Source organism: Tamandua tetradactyla, chromosome 23 (genome assembly GCF_023851605.1).
Source record: "Tamandua tetradactyla isolate mTamTet1 chromosome 23, mTamTet1.pri, whole genome shotgun sequence".
NCBI lineage: Eukaryota > Metazoa > Chordata > Mammalia > Pilosa > Myrmecophagidae > Tamandua > Tamandua tetradactyla.
The window spans coordinates 57,330,334-57,348,119 of NC_135349.1; the positions used below are offsets into that span (position 1 = coordinate 57,330,334).

General features: G+C 40.9%; 1 long non-coding RNA gene and 1 pseudogene across 1 annotated transcript; both read right to left on the reverse strand.

Annotated features, from left to right (window-relative positions):
* Positions 1-488: 488 nt before the first annotated feature.
* LOC143667768 (myosin-14 pseudogene) lies at positions 489-4,915 on the reverse strand (annotated as a pseudogene).
* A 3,280-nt stretch (positions 4,916-8,195) lies between these two features.
* LOC143667770 (uncharacterized) lies at positions 8,196-15,137 on the reverse strand. The gene is made up of 4 exons (XR_013168149.1): positions 14,917-15,137; positions 13,367-13,458; positions 9,057-9,209; positions 8,196-8,428 (listed from the first exon to the last, which is right to left on the reverse strand). It is a non-coding gene; the product is annotated as an uncharacterized LOC143667770 (long non-coding RNA).
* Positions 15,138-17,786: the final 2,649 nt, after the last annotated feature.

Consider the following 17,786-nt stretch of genomic DNA (forward strand, 5'->3'; position numbering starts at 1 on the left):
GAGAGGGGAGAGGGGTGGGGGAGAGGGGAGAGGGGAGAGAGGGAGAGGGTGGGGGAGAGGGGAGAGGGGGAGAGAGAGAGGAGAGAGGGTGAGGGAGAGGGGAGAGGGGGAGAGGGGGAGAGAGGGGAGAGAGTATGGGGGAGAGGGCACAGGGAGAGAGGGTGGGGGAGAGGGGAGAGAGGGTGGGGGAGAAGGGAGAGGGGAGAGAGGGTGGGGGAGAGGAGAGAGAGGGTGGGGGAGAGGGGAGAGAGGGTGGGGGAGAGGGAGAGAGGGTGGGGGAGAGGAGAGAGAGGGTGGGTGAGAGGGGAGAGGGAGAGAGGTTAGGGGAGAGGGGAGAGGAGAGAGGGTGGGAGAGGGGGAGAGAGAGGGTGGGGGAGAGGGAGAGGGGAGAGGGGAGGGGAGAGAGGGTGGGGGAGAGGGGAGATGGGAGAGAGGGTGGGGGAGAGAGGGTGGGGGAGAGGGGAGAGGGGGAGGAGAGAGGGTGGGGGAGAGGGGACGAGGGTGGCCGAGAGGGGAGGTGTTGACTTCTGTGGGGTGTCCAGATATCAGAAGTCTTTACGATGAAGAAAATTGATTAATAAAAACCCTCTCGCCCAGCCTCGGGGGCCTGCCCTGCTTGCAGTGCCAGCTTTTGCTTTGGGGCCTGAGCAGGAGGACGATCCCGCCAGATCCTCTTTCCTGGGCGGATTCTGGGAGGTGGGAGAGGCCGAGTGCAGGAATCCAAAGGCCCGCAGCCAGGCACAGGCATCTGGGCGTCTGCGGGCCTTGGTCGGGCCAGGTGGAGTTGAAGGAGTGTGGCGGTCACAGCTGTCTCCAGGGAGGACGGGGCGGGGTCGTCACCCCTCCATCTATGGTGGCAGGAGGCGGGCGCTCACAGGCAGCTCTGGCCTCAGTCCCCTGCTTCAGCATCCTCCAGCTGCTCTTTGAAGGGGTTCTCATCCTCCATTGGCTTCAGCTTTGTACTCAGGCTTAGCTTCTGCTGATTCTACTCCTGCAGGAGCTCCTGGGTGCCCTGCAGCTGGGACTCCAAAGAGGAGAAGACCTTGGAACTTGCTGAACTGGTTGAGACCTGTGACATTGTCCAGATCATTCTGCAGTTTGGTTAACATTGTCGGCCAGCTCCGTGTATGTTCTCACCCTTCACTGAACTTGGCCTGCAGCTTGTACCACTGGGCCTCTGCTTTCTTCCACCTGTGCTCCGAGTCACCTTTGCTCTGCAGTAGGACCTTCACTTCCCTGGCCAGTTCTCATCTCATCCTCCAGGACCTGCTTTGCCTTCTCCAGGTTGGCTTTCACCTGCTTCATCTGCTCCAACTGCTCGGCCAGCTCCTCCATGGCCTGGGAGTGCTTGTGTCTCATCTCCTGGATCTGGGCTTCAAAGGTCTTGGCCTTGTGCTCCAGGGTCTTCTTCAGGACGTTTACTTCCTGTTCTCCTTTGAACCTGAGCTCCTGCTGGGCAGCTGTGGAATCCAGCATGTCCTCCAATTCTGTTTTCAGAGCCTCTAGCTCTTCCCTGAAATCCCGTTTCTGCTTCTCAGCTTTAGTCCTCAAAGCACCCTCAGTCTCCATGTTTTCCTAGAGTTCAGAAATCTGAGATTATGGCTCCCAAATCTTCTTTAGGGCCATGTTCTTCTCAGTGGCTTCTTCCACTCTGTCCAGGGCAGCCTGGAGCTCCTCCTCTTTCTTGTCCAGTTGCATCTTAACTTCGGCGATCTGAGCCTGCAGGTTAATGATCTGGTTGTTGAAGTCTGTGGGTCTCCCTCCAGCTTCTGGCAGGTCTTCTCCAGCTCCTGGTGCTGCTTCTCCTCCCTTTGGAGGCACTCTTCCAGGTCAGTGATCATGGCCTCATGTTTGTTCTTGAGCTTGACAAGGCTCTTGGACTTCTCCTCTTCCATGAGGTTGGTGGTGGCTATTCTGTCTTCCATCAGTTTCTTCTCCTTGACGAGTTTGCAGTTCTGGTCCTCCATAATGATTTGGTCTTCCTCCAGCTTCTTCAACTTCACCTCTGTGGTGACCTTCTTGAGCTGCAGCTTCTGGTGGGCACTCTCCTCATCCAATTCCTGGATGTTCTGCTGCATTTTCTTCTCTGTCTGCAGGTACTGGCAGCGCTCCTCCTCCTCCTCCACTCTGGCCTTGATGTCATGGCAGATATCCTCCAGCTTCTGCTTTTTGGCAGTCAACTGGGCCTGTAGCTCCTGAGCCTCAGCATACAGTTCTGTTTCTGCCTGGAGCTGCTCCTGCAGCTGCAACTTCTCTGCCATGAACTGGGACTGCAGCGTCTCCATCTCAATGAGTCTGTTCTCCACATCTCTCGGACCTTCACCAGTTTCTTCCTTGGCCATCATCTCCTTGTCCTGTCAGCTTACTTGCAGCAGCAGCAGCTTGACCTTGGTGAATAGCCGCCACCACTGCCAGCTCTGCAGCTTGAGATAGGTGGTGCAGTTCCTCTGAAGGACTTTCATGGCTGTCAGCTGCTTTTGCTACTTGGCAATGGCCTTTCTGGCCAGGTAGCCCCTGCAGCAGGCCTGGAACCCTATGATGATATCTGTGATCTCCAGGTCCCATTACTCCTCCAGGCGAGCCAGCATACCAGCCCAGAAGAAGACTTTGCTCTGGCCAATAAGTACAGGTTGCTGTCCAGCTCCAAGGTCTTGATCATGAACACACATGCCTGCTTCCCGTCCATGAAGCCCTTCGGAATGGAATTTGGTATCAAGATCTCATATCTATGCCAGAACTCCTGGTAAACCACCCTGATGGAAAAGCCATGGCGGTAGATCTGGATGCCCTCTGAGCACCCTGTTGGAGTGGAGCTGGTCCAACACCATGTTGGGGTCCAGTTTTCTGGCCTCCTTCTTGTGGTTGGGGATGATGCAGTGGATGAAGTTAGAGTTGGTATTCCTTGATGTGGCCATCAGCTTGGCCAGCTTCTCCTTGTAGAGCTGCCCCACAGTGCAGAACATGCTCTTCTGGGACTTGAAATCTCTGGGCAGTGCTGTCTCTGACATGCCGGCCACCTGCTCCAGCCCCATGATGCAGTCCACATCTTTCCACAGCTCGGACACGAACTTGTCAGAGGACTGGTGGAGCAGCGTAGCAATGTTGTTATTCAAGGGGTTCATGTCTTCATCAACCACTTGTTGGCCTTGTAGTCCACCTTGCCAGCATAGTGGATGATGCAGAAATCTGCTTTGTCTTTCAGCTGCTTAGGCTTCCAGAGCTTGGGGTGAGTGCCCTGCTCCTGCACCACCTTCTCCATGTGGCTCTTGTTGGTGGCTTTGAGGAACTAGCACTCCTCATCCAGTAGGGCCAGGATACCTGGGGGTGGGGGGGGGCTGCTGGCTTCTCAATGAGGTTGATGCAGGGCTGCAGGTCGAGGCCAAAGTTGATGAAATTCCACTAGATGCCCTTGTACTGGTAGTCCTCCTGCTCCAGGATGAACATGGTATGGTTGAAGAACTGCTGCAGCTTCTCGTTGGTATAGCTGATGCACAGCTGTTTAAAGGAGTTGAGGTGAAAGATCTCAAAGCTGACAATGTCCAGGATTCTGATGAACGAGGCACCCTGCCACTTGGTCTTGTCCAGGGCCTTACTGATGTGCAGAACCAGCCAGCAGAACATTTGCTCTTAAGTGACCTTTGCAAGGCTTCAATGGCAAAATCAGCCTGCCCTTTAGTCTGTACCTTCTGGATATAATCCAGGCCCACCTTGATGCACAGGGTGAGAATTTCTTTGGTGAAATCAGTCACATTGATACCAAGAGGTGGGACTTTCTGGTCAGCTGTGCTGTTGGACATGGACGCCTGGTCAGTGTTGCACTCCTTCTTCCCTCTTTCTCTCCGTCTCTCCCTCCCTTCCTTCCTTTCTTCTCTCCTTCTCTCTCTCTTTTCTCTTTCTTTCATTTTTTTTTTATTAATTAAAAAAATTAACTTGATTTCCCCCTCAGCTTGTTCATTGCTAGTGTACAGAAATGCTACAGATTTTTGAAGGTTGATCTTGTAACTGCTACTTTGCTGTACTCATTTATTAGCTCTAGTAGTTGTGGATTTTTCCAGGTTTTCGATGTATAGTATCATATCGTCTGCAAACAGTGATAGTTTTACTTCTTCCTTTCCAATTTTGATGCCTTGTATTTCTTTCTCTTGTCTAATTGCTCTGGCTAGAACCTCCAACACGATGTTGAATAATAGTGGTGATAATGGATATCCTTGTCTTGTTCCTGATCTTAGGGGGAAAGTTTTCAATTTTTCCCCATTGAGGATGATATTAGCTGTGGGTTTTTCATATATTCCCTCTATCATTTTAAGGAAGTTCCCTTGTATTCCTATCCTTTGAAGTGTTTTCAGCAGGAAAGGATGTTGAATCTTGTCAAATGCCTTCTCTGCATCAATTGAGATGATCATGTGATTTTTCTGCTTTGATTTGTTGATATGGCGTATTACATTAATTGATTTTCTTATGTTGAACCATCCTTGCATACCTGGGATGAATCCTACTTGGTCATGATGTATAATTCTTTTAATGTGTTGCTGGATTCGATTTGCTAGAATTTTGTTGAGGATTTTTGCATCTATATTCATTAGAGAGGTTGGTCTGCAGTTTTTTTTTTTGTAATATCTTTGCCTGGTTTTGGTATGAGGGTGATGCTGGCTTCATAGAATGAATTAGGTAGCTTTCCTCCACTTTGATTTTTTTGAAGAGTTTGAGCAGAGTTGGTACTAATTCTTTCTGGAATGTTTGGTAGAATTCACATGTGAAGCCGTCTGGTCCTGGACTTTTCTTTTTGGGAAGCTTTTGAATGACTGATTCAATTTCTTTACTTGTGATTGGTTTGTTGAGGTCATCTATTTCTTCTTGAGTCAAAGTTGGTTGTTCATGCCTTTCTAGGAACTTGTCCATTTCATCTACATTGTTGTATTTATTAGCGTAAAGTTGTTCATAGTATCTGTTATTACCTCCTTTATTTCTGTGAGGTCAGTGGTTATGTCTCCTCTTCCATTTCTGATCTTATTTATTTGCATCCTCTCTTCTTTTTTTGTCAATCTTGCTAAGGGCCCATCAATCTTATTGATTTTCTCATAGAACCAACTTCTGGTCTTATTGATTTTCTCTATTGTTTTCATGTTCTCAATTTCATTTATTTCTGCTCTAATCTTTGTTATTTCTTTCCTTTTGCTTGCTTTGGGGTTAATTTGCTGTTCTTTCTCCAGTTCTTCCAAGTGGACAGTTAATTCCTGAATTTTTGCCTTTTCTTCTTTTCTGATATAGGCATTTAGGGCAATAAATTTCCCTCTTAGCACTGCCTTTGCTGCGTCCCATAGGTTTTGATATGTTGTGTTTTCATTTTCATTCGCTTCAAGATATTTACTAATTTCTCTTGTAATTTCTTCCTTGACCCACTCATTGTTTAAGAGTGTGTTGTTGAGCCTCCACGTATTTGTGAATTTTCTGGCACTCTGCCTATTATTGATTTCCAACTTCATTTCTTTATGGTCTGAGAAATTGTTGTGTATGATTTCAATCTTTTTAAATTTGTTGAGACTTGCTTTGTGACCCAGCATATGGTCTATCTTTGAGAATGATCCATGAGCACTTGAGAAAAAGGTGTATCCTGCTGTTGTGGGGTGTTATGTCCTATAAATGTCTGTTAAATCTAGCTCATTTATTATAATATTCAAATTCTCTGTTTCTATATTGATCCTCTGTCTAGATGTTCTGTCCATTGATGAGAGTGGCGAATTGAAGTCTCCAACTATTATGGTAGATGTGTCTATTTCCCTTTTCAGTGATTGCAGTGTATTCCTCACGTATTTTGGGGCATTCTGATTCGGTGCATAAATATTTATGATTGTTATGTCTTCTTGTTTAATTGTTCCTTTTATTAGTAGATAGTGTCCTTCTTTATCTCTCATTTTTTCTCTTTTTTCTTTCTTTTTTCTCTTTTTTATTTTTTCTTCTTTCTTTTTCTTTCTTTCTTTGTCTCTTTTAACTGTTTTACATTTGAAGTTTAATTTGTTGCATATTAGTATAGCTACTCTTGCTCTTTTCTGATTGTTATTTGCATGAAATATCTTTTCACAACCTTTCACTTTCAACCTATGTTTATCTTTGGGTCTAAGATGTGTTTCCTGTAGACAGCATATAGAAGGATCCTGTTTTTTAATCCATTCTGCCAGTCTATGTCTTTTGATTTGGGAATTCAGTCCATTAACATTTAGTGTTATTACTGTTTGGGTAATATTTTCCTCTACCATTTTGCCTTTTGTATTATATATATCATATCTGATTTTCCTTCTTTCTACACTCTTCTCCATACCTCTCTCTTCTGTCTTTTGTATCTGACTCTAGTGCTCCCTTTAGTATTTCTTGCAGAGCTGGTCTCTTGGTCACAAATTCTCTCAGTGACTTTTTGTCTGAAATGTTTTAATTTCCCTCATTTTTGAAGGACAGTTTTGCTGGATATAGAAGTCTTGGTTGGCAGTTTTTCTCTTTTAGTAATTTAAATATATCATCCATTGTCTTCTAGCTTCCATGGTTTCTGTTGAGAAATCTACACATAGTCTTATTGGGTTTCCCTTGTATGTGATGGATTGTTTTTCTCTTGCTGCTTTCAAGATCCTCTCTTTCTCTTTGACCTCTGACATTCTAACTAGTAAGTGTCTTGGAGAATGCCTATTTAGGTCTATTCTCTTTGGGGTGCGCTGCACTTCTTGGATCTGTAATTTTAGGTCTTTCATAAGAGTTGGGAAGTTTTCAGTGATAATTTCTTCCATTAGTTTTTCTCTTCCTTTTCCCTTCTCTTCTCCTTCTGGGACATCCACAACATGTATATTTGTGTGCTTCATTTATCATTCAATTCCCTGAGCCCCTGCTCAAATTTTTCCATTCTTTTCCCTATAGTTTCTGTTTCTTTTTGGATTTCAGATGTTCCATCCTCCAGTTCACTAATTCTATCCTCTGTCTCTTGAAATCTACCATTGTAGGTTTCCATTGTTTTTTCATCTCTTCTACTGTGTTTTTCAATCCCATAAGTTCTGTGATTTTTTTTTCAGAATTTCCATTTCTTCTTTTTGTTACTTCCATGCCTTCTTAATGTCCTCCCTCAATTTATCGATTTGGTTTTTGAAGAGGTTTTCCATTTCTGTTCATATATTCAGAATTAGTTGTCTCAGTTCCTGTATCTCATTTGAGCTATTGGTTTGTTCCTTTGACTGGGCCATATCTTCAATTTTCCTGGTGTGATTTGTTATTTTTTGCTGGTGTCTGGGCATTTAATCAGATTTCCCTGAGTGTGGTACCCAGCAGGTTGAAAGACTTTCCTGTGAAGTCTCTGGGCTCTGTTTTTCTTATCCTGCCCAGTATGTGGTGCTTGTCTGTATGCGGGTCCCACCAGCAAAAGATGTTGTGGCTCCTTTAACTTTGGAAGACTCTCGCTGCTGGGTATGTGGTGGAGACAGAGGAAAGGTTGTAGGTTGGTTTTAATGGCTTCAAATTGTGAAGTCCTGGGATCTGAATTCCTTGAGAGAAGGATTCTACCTGAGTTGCGTTTCACCCCTCCTGCGGGGAAGGTTCAGGTGGTAGAGAGCCTTAAAAGCAGCCTGTTTCTGTTCAGGGCAGTTGTAACCTATGTAATCCAGCACTGAGCCCAGAGGCAACGAAGAGCCACAGAAGGCTGTTTCACCCCTTTCCTCTTTTTCAGTTAGCCCAATCGGCGACTTCCGCTTGAGCAGTTTCGCCTGAGCTGAGGGCCTATTTTTAGTAGTCAGAAGTTTCTCCTTAATGCCACTATTGGTGTTAGGTTGGGCTCAGTCTCTACTACTGTTGGAGGCTCTTTTCTTTCCCTCCGGGAAGTCGCCTGTGGAGGGTCGCCAGCTGCCGCGGCTTGGGGAACCACTGTTCCGATGCTCCCAGCCGGCCCGGGAAGCCGCGTGTGTGGAAGGGGCTGTGGTCGCCAGCCACCGCGGCTTGGGGGACCGCTGTTCTGAGGCTACCAGCCGGCCCAGGAAGCCGCGCATAGGGGAGGGTCGCAGGCCGCCATGGCTTGGGGAACCGCCGATCCAAAGCGCCCAGCCTGCCCGGGAAGCTGCGTGTGTGGAAGGGGCTCCGGTCGCCGCGGCTTGGGGAACCCAATCCAAAGCTCCCAGCCTGCCCTGCCGGAAGGAGGGAGGGAGGGCTCTGCGCCAGCCGCCTCAGCCCGGGGAAGTGCGCGCCGCTTGGGGACCTCACCGCAGCGGAGTCTCTTAGCCGGTCCAGCCATTCTGGAATGGGGTACGCTGTGTGTCTGGTCTTTGTCATGGCTCTGGGAGCTGTTCTGTACTGTTTCTAGTTCTTTAGTAGTTGTTCTGGAGGAGGAACTAAGACCCACGTGCCTTACTAAGCCGCCATCTTCTCCGGAAGTCTTTTTTCTTTCATTCTTTCTTTCTTATTTCTTAAACATAACAACATACAAACATGAACATTCTTACCATATGATCATTCCATTCTTGATATATAATCAATAATTTACAATATCATCACATAGTTGTATATTCATCATCATCACTATCATTTCTTAGGACATTTGCACCAATTCGAAAAAATAAAAAGAAAATGGAAAAAAATTCATGCATACTATACCCCTTACCCCTCCCTTTCATTGATCACTAGCATTTCAATCTACTAAATTTATTTTAACTTTTTCCCTCTATTGTTTATTATTTTTTATTTTTTTAATTAAAAAAATTAACTAACACAACATTTAGAAATCATTCTGTTCATCTATTTTTATTCCATATGTTCTACTTGTCTGTTGACAAGGTAGATAAAAGGAGCATAAGACACAAGGTTTTCACAATCACACAGTCACACTGTGATAACTATATCATTATACAGTCATCATCAAGGAACATGGCTACTGGAACACAGCTCTACATTTTCAGGCAGTTCCTCCAGCCTCTCCAATATACCTTAATTAAAAGGTGATATCTATATAATCCATAAGAATAACCTCCAGGATAACCTCTCGACTCTGGTTGGAATCTCTCAGCCATTGTCACTTTGTCTCATTTCACTCTTACCCCTTTTGGTCGAGAGGATTTTCTCTATCCCTTGATGCTGGGTCTCTGCTCATTCTAGGGTTTCTCTCAATCCCTTGATGCTGAGTCCGAGTTCCTTCTCAGATTTCTGTCCCACGTTGCCAGGAAGGTCCACACCCCTGGAAGTCATGTCCCCTGTAGAGGGGGGGGTGGTGAGTTTGCTTGTTGTGTTGGCTGGTGAGAGAGGCCACATCTGAGCAACAAAAGAGGTTTTCTTGAGGGTGACTCTTAGGCCTAATTTTAAGTAGGCTTGACCTATCCTTTGTGGGGTTAAGTTTCATATGAACAAACCCCAAGACTGGGGGCTCAGCCTATAGCTTTGGTTGTCCACACTGCTTGTTCTACTTAATAATGTATTTTGATTAACAGAAGTTCTTACTGTAAAATCCAATTTATCCATTTTTATTTAATGGTTAGTGATTTTTGGATTCTGTTTAAGAAATGTTTGCTAACTCTAAGATCATGAGATATTCTCTTGTGTATTCTTCTAAAAGCTTAGCTGTTTAGGTTGATGATTCACCTAAAATTAATTTTTGTGCATAGTGTTAGGGATCAAGGCTCATTTTTTTCTTCTATCTCCATTTATTGAAAAAATCATCCTTTCCCCAAATTGGAAAGGAATAAGTAAAACTTTTATTTTTAGATAACATGATAGTATATAAAAAAAATCCTTAAAAAATCCACATCAAAGCAACTAGAACTAATAAAAGAATTCAGCAAAGTGGCAATATACAAAATTAACCCCAGAAATCAGGAGTGTTTCTATACCCTAGTAATAAACAATCTGAAGCAAAAATTAGAAGAAAAAAAGACCCTCCATTTACAAAAGCAACTAAGAGAACCAAACATCTAAAACAACTGAATTAAACTGAGCATTCAAATATCAACCCTCATATTTATGGCCTACTGAGTTCTTTCTTTCTTTTTTTTTTTTGTATGCTGTATGGTGAGGTCACATTTCATTCTTTTTCCATGTGAGTATCCCATTATTGCAGCACCATTTGTTGAATTTTTTGTTGGTTTTGTTTGGGAAGTGCATGGGCGGGAATCAAACCTGGGTCTCCTGCATGGCAGGTGAGAATTCTACCACTGAACTACCCTCGCACCCCTGGCCTATTGATTTTTGACAAGGGTGTCAAGTTCACTCGTTAGGAAAGAAAGTCTCTGCAAAAATGGTGCTGGAAAACTGGGTGTCCATATGCAAAAGAATGAAGGTGGACACCTAGTTCACACTATATACAAAAATCAACTCCAAATGGATCAAAGACCTAAATATAAGAATCAGAACTATAAAATTCCTAAGAGAAGACATTGGGAAGCATCTTCAGGACTTTGTGTTAGGCAATGGTTTCTTAGACTTTACACCTAAAGCACAAGCAACTAAAGAAGAAAAGATAAATGGGAACTCATTGAAATTATCATGAAAGTAAAATGACAATTTATACAATGGGAGAAAATATTTGGAAATTACATATCTGATAATGGTTAAAATCCAGGATATATAAAGAAATCCTCCAATTCAACAACAAAAAGACAAACAACTTACTTATAAAATAGGCAAAAGACTTACGTAAACTTGAATAGACATTTCTCCAAAGAGGATCTACAAATGTCAAAAAAAGCACATGAAAAAATGCTCAACATCATTAGCAACTAGGGAAATGCAAATCAGACCACACTGTGACATCATTTCATACCCTCTAGAATGGCAACTATTAAAAAACAATGGATCCAGGGGTGAAAGTCTCTCTGGCAACGTGGGACATGACTCCAAGGGATGAGCCTGGTCCTGGCACCATGGAATTGACAATGCCTTCCTGACCAAAAAGAGGAAAAGAATGGTACAAAATAAGGTATCAGTGGCTAAGAGAGTTCAAATAGAGTCAAGAGACTATTGTGGAGGCTACTCTTAACCAAGCTTTAGCTAGGTATTGCTAATTACCAGTTTGCCAATCCCCAACCAAAACCATTCCTGTTAACCTTAAAGAACCCTAGGGCTCTATCTGAGATTCGACAAAAGTTTCACATACTAAGATTACTTTATAGAAACCTACAACCTCTAGATGGGTTCCTAGGCCAGATAAGTCCTGAAACCCAAAGGGCCACCCACCTTCTTCAAGAACATCAACTGGTTCCATCCCCCTATCCCATATCAGCAACACCCTTTTCCAAAATGAAAAAGTTATAATGGGTAGAGCCCAAATACCCCTCAAGACTGGGAGAAAGATCAATGGAGGACTACTAGAGAAGACAGGATTTAATAAAGGAATATGGCTGCTGAATCATACTGATATTTCTTTTAGTCTCCAGCATCTTGGTGCAGCTAGAAGGAAAACCTACAATTGGAACAGTAACCTATACCAAACTCTGAAACTTGTTCTATGACTACTTGTTACAATGTACTTTGAAATTTATTGTTTTTGTATATATGTTACATTTCATAATAAAAAATGTTTTTTTAAGAATCTATGGAAAATTACAAGTGTCAGAGAAGATGTGGACGATCAGGAACATACATTTGTTGTTAGTGGGAATGTAAAAATGGTGCAACCACTGTGGAAGACAGTTTGGTGTTTTCTCCAAAAGTATAGTATTGAATTACCATATGATCCAGCAATCCCACTACCAGATATATACCTAAAAGAATTGAAAGCAGGACTTGAACAGACATTTGCACATTTATGTTCATAGTGGCATTATTCACAATAGCCAAAAGAGAGAAGCAACCCAAGTGGCCATCAACTGATGAATGGATAAACAAAATGTGCTAAATACACACAATGGAGAATTATTTAGTCATAAAAAGGAATAAAGTTCTGATACATAGACAACATGGTTGAACCCTGAAGCCATCATGTTGAGTGAAATAAGCCAGACACAAAAGGACATGTTTGGGAAGATGGAAAAGTTTGGGTAACTCATGGTGGTGATGATAGTTGAACACTGTGAATGTAATTAACAGCACTGAAACATATACTTGAATGTGGTTAAAAGGATAAATTTTAAGTTATATATATATTATGAGACTAAAAATGTGAAACAATATATCCATAGGACTATTTAACACAAATAGTGAACCTGGAGTAAACTATGCACTACAGTTAATAGTACAGTCATAAAAATGTTCTCTTATCAATTGCAGCAAATGTACCACACTAATGCAAGGTGCTAATAATAGGGAACTTTCTATTTATGCATGAATTTTGTGTAAATCTACTACTTCTTTAAAATAAAAAGTCCAGTTGGACAAAATTCTAATAAAAATGGTGCCTAACATTAAACAACAAAAAGTTGGGATATTTACTAAAAAATTGAATGGAGAGATTTGAAATACAATACAGCAATAAAACAACCTACAACTATAGTTATATAGATAATTTCAAAAACAGAATGATAATTGAGAGCCACTCACACAGGAGTATGTGATACATGACTCTATTTATAAAGCAACAAAGTAGGACAAAATCCGAACTCCATGGTGTCATAAAGCCAGGATAGTGGTTTTGCAGGGGAGAGGATAGAAACTAGAGCGACTCTGGGGCACTGGTAATTGTTTCATTTCTTGATCTGTGTGCTGCCTGCATGGTCTCATTTTAAAAACCAGGTAAAATTCTTCCTTGACTTGCCAACTCTCTATTGCTGTCTTAACCAGAGCTATTACACTCTGTCCCTACACTGACACTGAAATTGGTCTCACCAAGATCAGTGACAACCTGATTGCAAATTTAGTAGACCACCATTTCTTGGCCCTTATTTTACTTAGCTGCACAAAACTCTTGACCACTCATCTTAAAATGCTTTCTTCAGTGACACCACATCCTCCTGTTCTTCTTTCATTACTTATACCTTAAACACTGATTTCCCCTCTACTCCTTTACTCATTCCTCCACATCTCTGTGGACAATTTAATATATTCTTATATCAGAAATATCTGTTTACTAAGGACTCTAAACTATTTCTGGTTCAAATTTATCTCCTGAGAGTTGGATAGTTCTCTAACTACCAACAGATGATCTTAATTTGGATTAATTTACATAGTATTTGAGTGCTTACTAAATGCCAAGCCACATTAGGTACTAAAGTTTCTCACTGGAATATCAAATTCAATGTATTCAAACTCCCAAATCTATATAGACCAAATCTGGTCTTCCTCTAGAATTCTTCCTGAGTATTTACGAACCACCTTCCACTAGAAGACAAAACCTCTCAGGTACCTTTTACTTGTCCCTCTGTGACCATAACTATTCAAGTCTGTTGACTTTACATCTGAAAAATAACTCTAATGTACTTACATTTCTCTCAGTCTCAACTGCTATTCACTGAATTCATTCATATTTAATTTTATATGCCTTCTGACATGGCAGCTGGCTTCTTCCAGAGTTATCTGAAAGAGAGAACATACTTAAGATGGAAGCTGCAATCTTTTTGTGACATCACCTTTGCCATATTCTATTGGTCACACTGAGCAACCCTGATAAAATGTTGGAAGGAACTATAAAAAGATCTGAATTCCAGGAGGAAGAGATCACTGGGACTCATATTGGAGCTTGGCTAGTACAACTGCCATCATAATTTGAGGGGTTGTATATTTAATTTGATGATTGAAACATTAAGTACTGCTTTGAAATTTATGTAGACCTTGCAGATTTCTTTGGAGTGTTCACTAATCAATTCATCATTCAAAAGAATTGACCATATATAAAATTAAATATGAATGAATTCAGTGAATAGCAGTTGAGACTGAGAGAAATATAAGTATATTAGAGTTATTTTTCAGATGTAAAGTCAACAGACTTGAATAGTTATGGTCACAGAGGGACAAGTAAAAGGTACCTGAGAGGTTTTGTCTTCTAGTGGAAGGTGGTTCGTAAATACTCATGAAGAATTCTAGAGGAAGACCAGATTTGGTCTGTATAGATTTGGGAGTTTGAATACATTGAATTTGATATCCCAGTGAGAAACTTTAGTACCTAACATGGTGCTTGGCATTTAGTAATACCAATTTTACAGTGATCTGGAAACTTCTCTTTCAAGCCATAAATTATATTATATTACAATTACTTCTGTTATTAGGACAAATAAAACAAGTATACCATACATTCTTTTCCATTCCAAATTATCCATTGTCACAAGATCAATGTGTTCAATTCTGGACAATAAAGTCAGTGGTGGTTTAGAATAAAAGCCTTAGATTAGATCAGATTTTCGAAATCAGCTTTGATTTATTCCAAAGTAGCTCTGAAAAATTTTTGGTTCTTTGCCTATAAAGGATCTCTCAAAAGGATAAAGATACCTTAATAATAATATTTAACCGCTAATATAACTATATATATACATATTTAAATGTGGATTCTACAACCAGAGCCAAAACAGCAACTAGCCCTCTACCTCCTCCCCTAGGGCAAAGAGAAGAGCAATAACCACGGGCAAAGTAACTCCAACTCTTACAGCTCCACTGGAGGTGGGGGCAGATCAGGATACAACCAAATTCAACTATATGGTAGAGGAGGCTGAAGCGGTGGGAATAGATATGGCTCAGGCAGATAGCCCTACAACCTATAGTCAGTCACCCGGTGCCCACTGCAGAGTTGTGTGGACAGTTCCTCCTACCAAGGTAAACAAAGATGCTACTAGCCAGTCGAACCATAGCCCCAGAGTCTGGGCAGAATTACAGTGGCTCTCCCACCAATTACAGTCCCCATAGGGCAATTACAGCAGACCACAACACGAACCATCCCATGAATTATGGGTACAGATGAGCTTCTCTGTAAGGTGAAGTTGGTACCTTCTGCACTTGCCCATGGGAAGATGCAGTTTTAGGCATCACAGCTAAAACACTAACCGGCTCCTCTAGGCTCTCGATCCCACTCCTACTTCTTTTCGCATTGCTGTGCTGGGAGGTGCAGCTGATCATGCTCATGACCTGTCCAGTGACCCATTGTGATGGTTTGAGTCTGTTATATGTACTCAAGAAAAGCCATCTTCTTTATCCTAATCCAGTCTTGTGGGGGCAGACCTATTGTTTGGGTGGCATCTTTTCGTTTCCATGGAGATGTGACCAACCAAATTGTGAGACCTTTTGATTAGGTAGCTTCCATGGAGATGGATCTCTGCCCATTCAAGGTTGGTCTTTGAAGAGGGAAACATTTTGGAAAAAGCTGACATTTGGAGATGTAGGGGGGAAAAAACACCTTGGGGAAGCTATGTGAAACCAGAAACCAAGAACAAGCAGACACAGCCCTGTGCCTTTCTAGCTGTCGAGAGTTGTTCTGGACACCATCGGCCTTTCTTGAATCAAGATCTTTTTCTGGATGCCTTAGTTTGGACATTGTCATGCTGTAGAACTGTAAACTTGTAACTTAAATTCCCTTTATAAAAGCCAACCCATTTCTGGTATATTGCATTTCTGGCAGCATAACAAAACTAAAACACCCACATATAGTCATATTTGTATCTTTGAAGGTTCAGTTGCGGTTACGACTTTGTCCAAGGTTTTTAGGTCTTGCAGATAAGTATCCCTGTCTACTTACAACTGGTGTTTGTGTTAACCCAGTTTGTCTTTAGTTACAAAAGGGATACATAATGTTAATGCCTTTGCAGGAAGTTAAATGAGGTTTCTGTATTTTAAAAATATGAAAGATGGAAAAGAGATTAAGAAATGGAAAATGAAATTGCAAAGCTAAAGAAGGCTCAAACAAATGATTGCAGAGAAAGATCAAAATTAGAAGTTAACTATTTAACCCTAAAGAACCTCTAAGTGGTCTGGAACTTAGAAGTATGATCTGAAGTTGTGGAAGGAACAGGGCTGAACATAGAATTGGTTTAAAAAATGTATATACAGTCCCCTTTATCATATCAGACACAACCAAACCCACCACTTCTAGCTACGCAAACTTGGGCAAGTTTCTTATTTGACTATCAATTCTCTCATTTGTAATAAGAGAATAATAAAATGCTTACTTCACGGGATTATCATGAAGATTAAGTGAGTTGATATCAAGTGAACAGAACAATACACTTGGTAAGCACACAAAAATCTTTTATTTTAAGCCTTTGAAGTTATTTGCTTTCTAATTAATTATAGTGCATGTATTACTTGGAATGTCACTAATTTAAATAAAACTACCTTTGGGTAGACACTTGAATGATGAAAAAAATAACTGTACTTTTGCCTTCTGAACAAAAGTCTATGATGAAAAATCAGTGGTATCTTTGCTTAGTCTCAAAACAAGATTAATAATCAGAAATGCCACAAATGAGTACTAAGAGCAAAACAGGAAAAAAGGAAATGGAGACTGAAAAGAAGTAGTTACTATATTTTAAGGAGTGGGAGAGGTATCTGGGAGTTTTCCTGTCATTCTGTGAGTATAATGGCTATACTTTGCTTACCCATGGACAACTGAGGACCTCACTACCATGATTATAAAAAAAGAAAATATGGAAGAACAGACTGAAATGAGAACTAAATTCTCAATAATTAAGATATACCACAAGATATGCTATCAGAGAATTGTACGGTTTGTATTATCTGAAAAGCATTTATTGCAATGACAAAACTAAAGGTTAATTATTTTTTTATTATTGAATTATATCATAAAGCTTTACTACTACGTCTACAATTTAATCAAGAGGAAATGCTTTGCATTTACACCAAGGACACATTTACTCTAGTGGAATAAAACAGACACAGACAAAAGACCAAATACATGTTTTAAAAAATAAAGACTATGTATTTTACCTGGTCTACTTTTGCTATTTTGGACCACCCTTTTCAAGAGAACGGACCTTACATACATGTTAAATGTGATTTAACTTCCCACATTTTTAAACAGAAACTGCAGTTTCTCACAATTTCTAAATTGTAGACAAAAGATTGAAAACAATATGGAAAACAAAGTTTAAAAACAAAGTAAGACCTGCTATTACCCTATCTATAGTGGAAAGATTGAGTAAAATGTGGCCCTCTGTGGCTCATTCAAAGAAACACTTTTACTCAGAGATAAGCATTTCTGATTTAGGAGTAAGTTTCCCACTCCCTCTACAGGACCAGATCCTCAAATGTCTCTGGTATCAATCACAAAGTTAAGTGAAAATGTCTACAAAATATCTACAAACTGAAAATCAGAATAGAGCTCATGAAAATAAAAATTGGGTGCCAGTTAAATATATATCTTCAGATTTTTCCTTTTTCAAAAGTATCATTTTTATTGCAGTTGATATTTTAAAATAACTTACATTTTTAGTGTGCTTCATGTTTAATAACTAAGTTTCAAACTCAAATATCGTTCAAAATTTTTATGTTTCACTTGATTTGACTGAAATTTCAATTACCTACTACTTTACTCAACCAAGTTATACATGAGGTAAGTTTCAGCTAAAAAAAAAAATCCACCACAAAGATGTTAACTCTTTTCAAGAGTACACGAATCATAATGCCCTTCTCATATTTAGAGTTTACAACTTTATGAGATAACTATTGCATATCCAAGAAAGTTTACTATGCAATTTAAAAGCAAATACTCTTTTGCACTTTTTAACTAAATTATGTTGTGAAATATAGGGCAAAAAACTTGGCAAAATTTGTTTTTGGTAACAGAAGACAGTGTGATAATGAATCCAAATGTTTTAAGTTTCTAATTTCTACACTAACACACACACTTATCAATCTAAAAAATATTTTTGTAGCAAATTGGACAGAATAAATGTCTTACT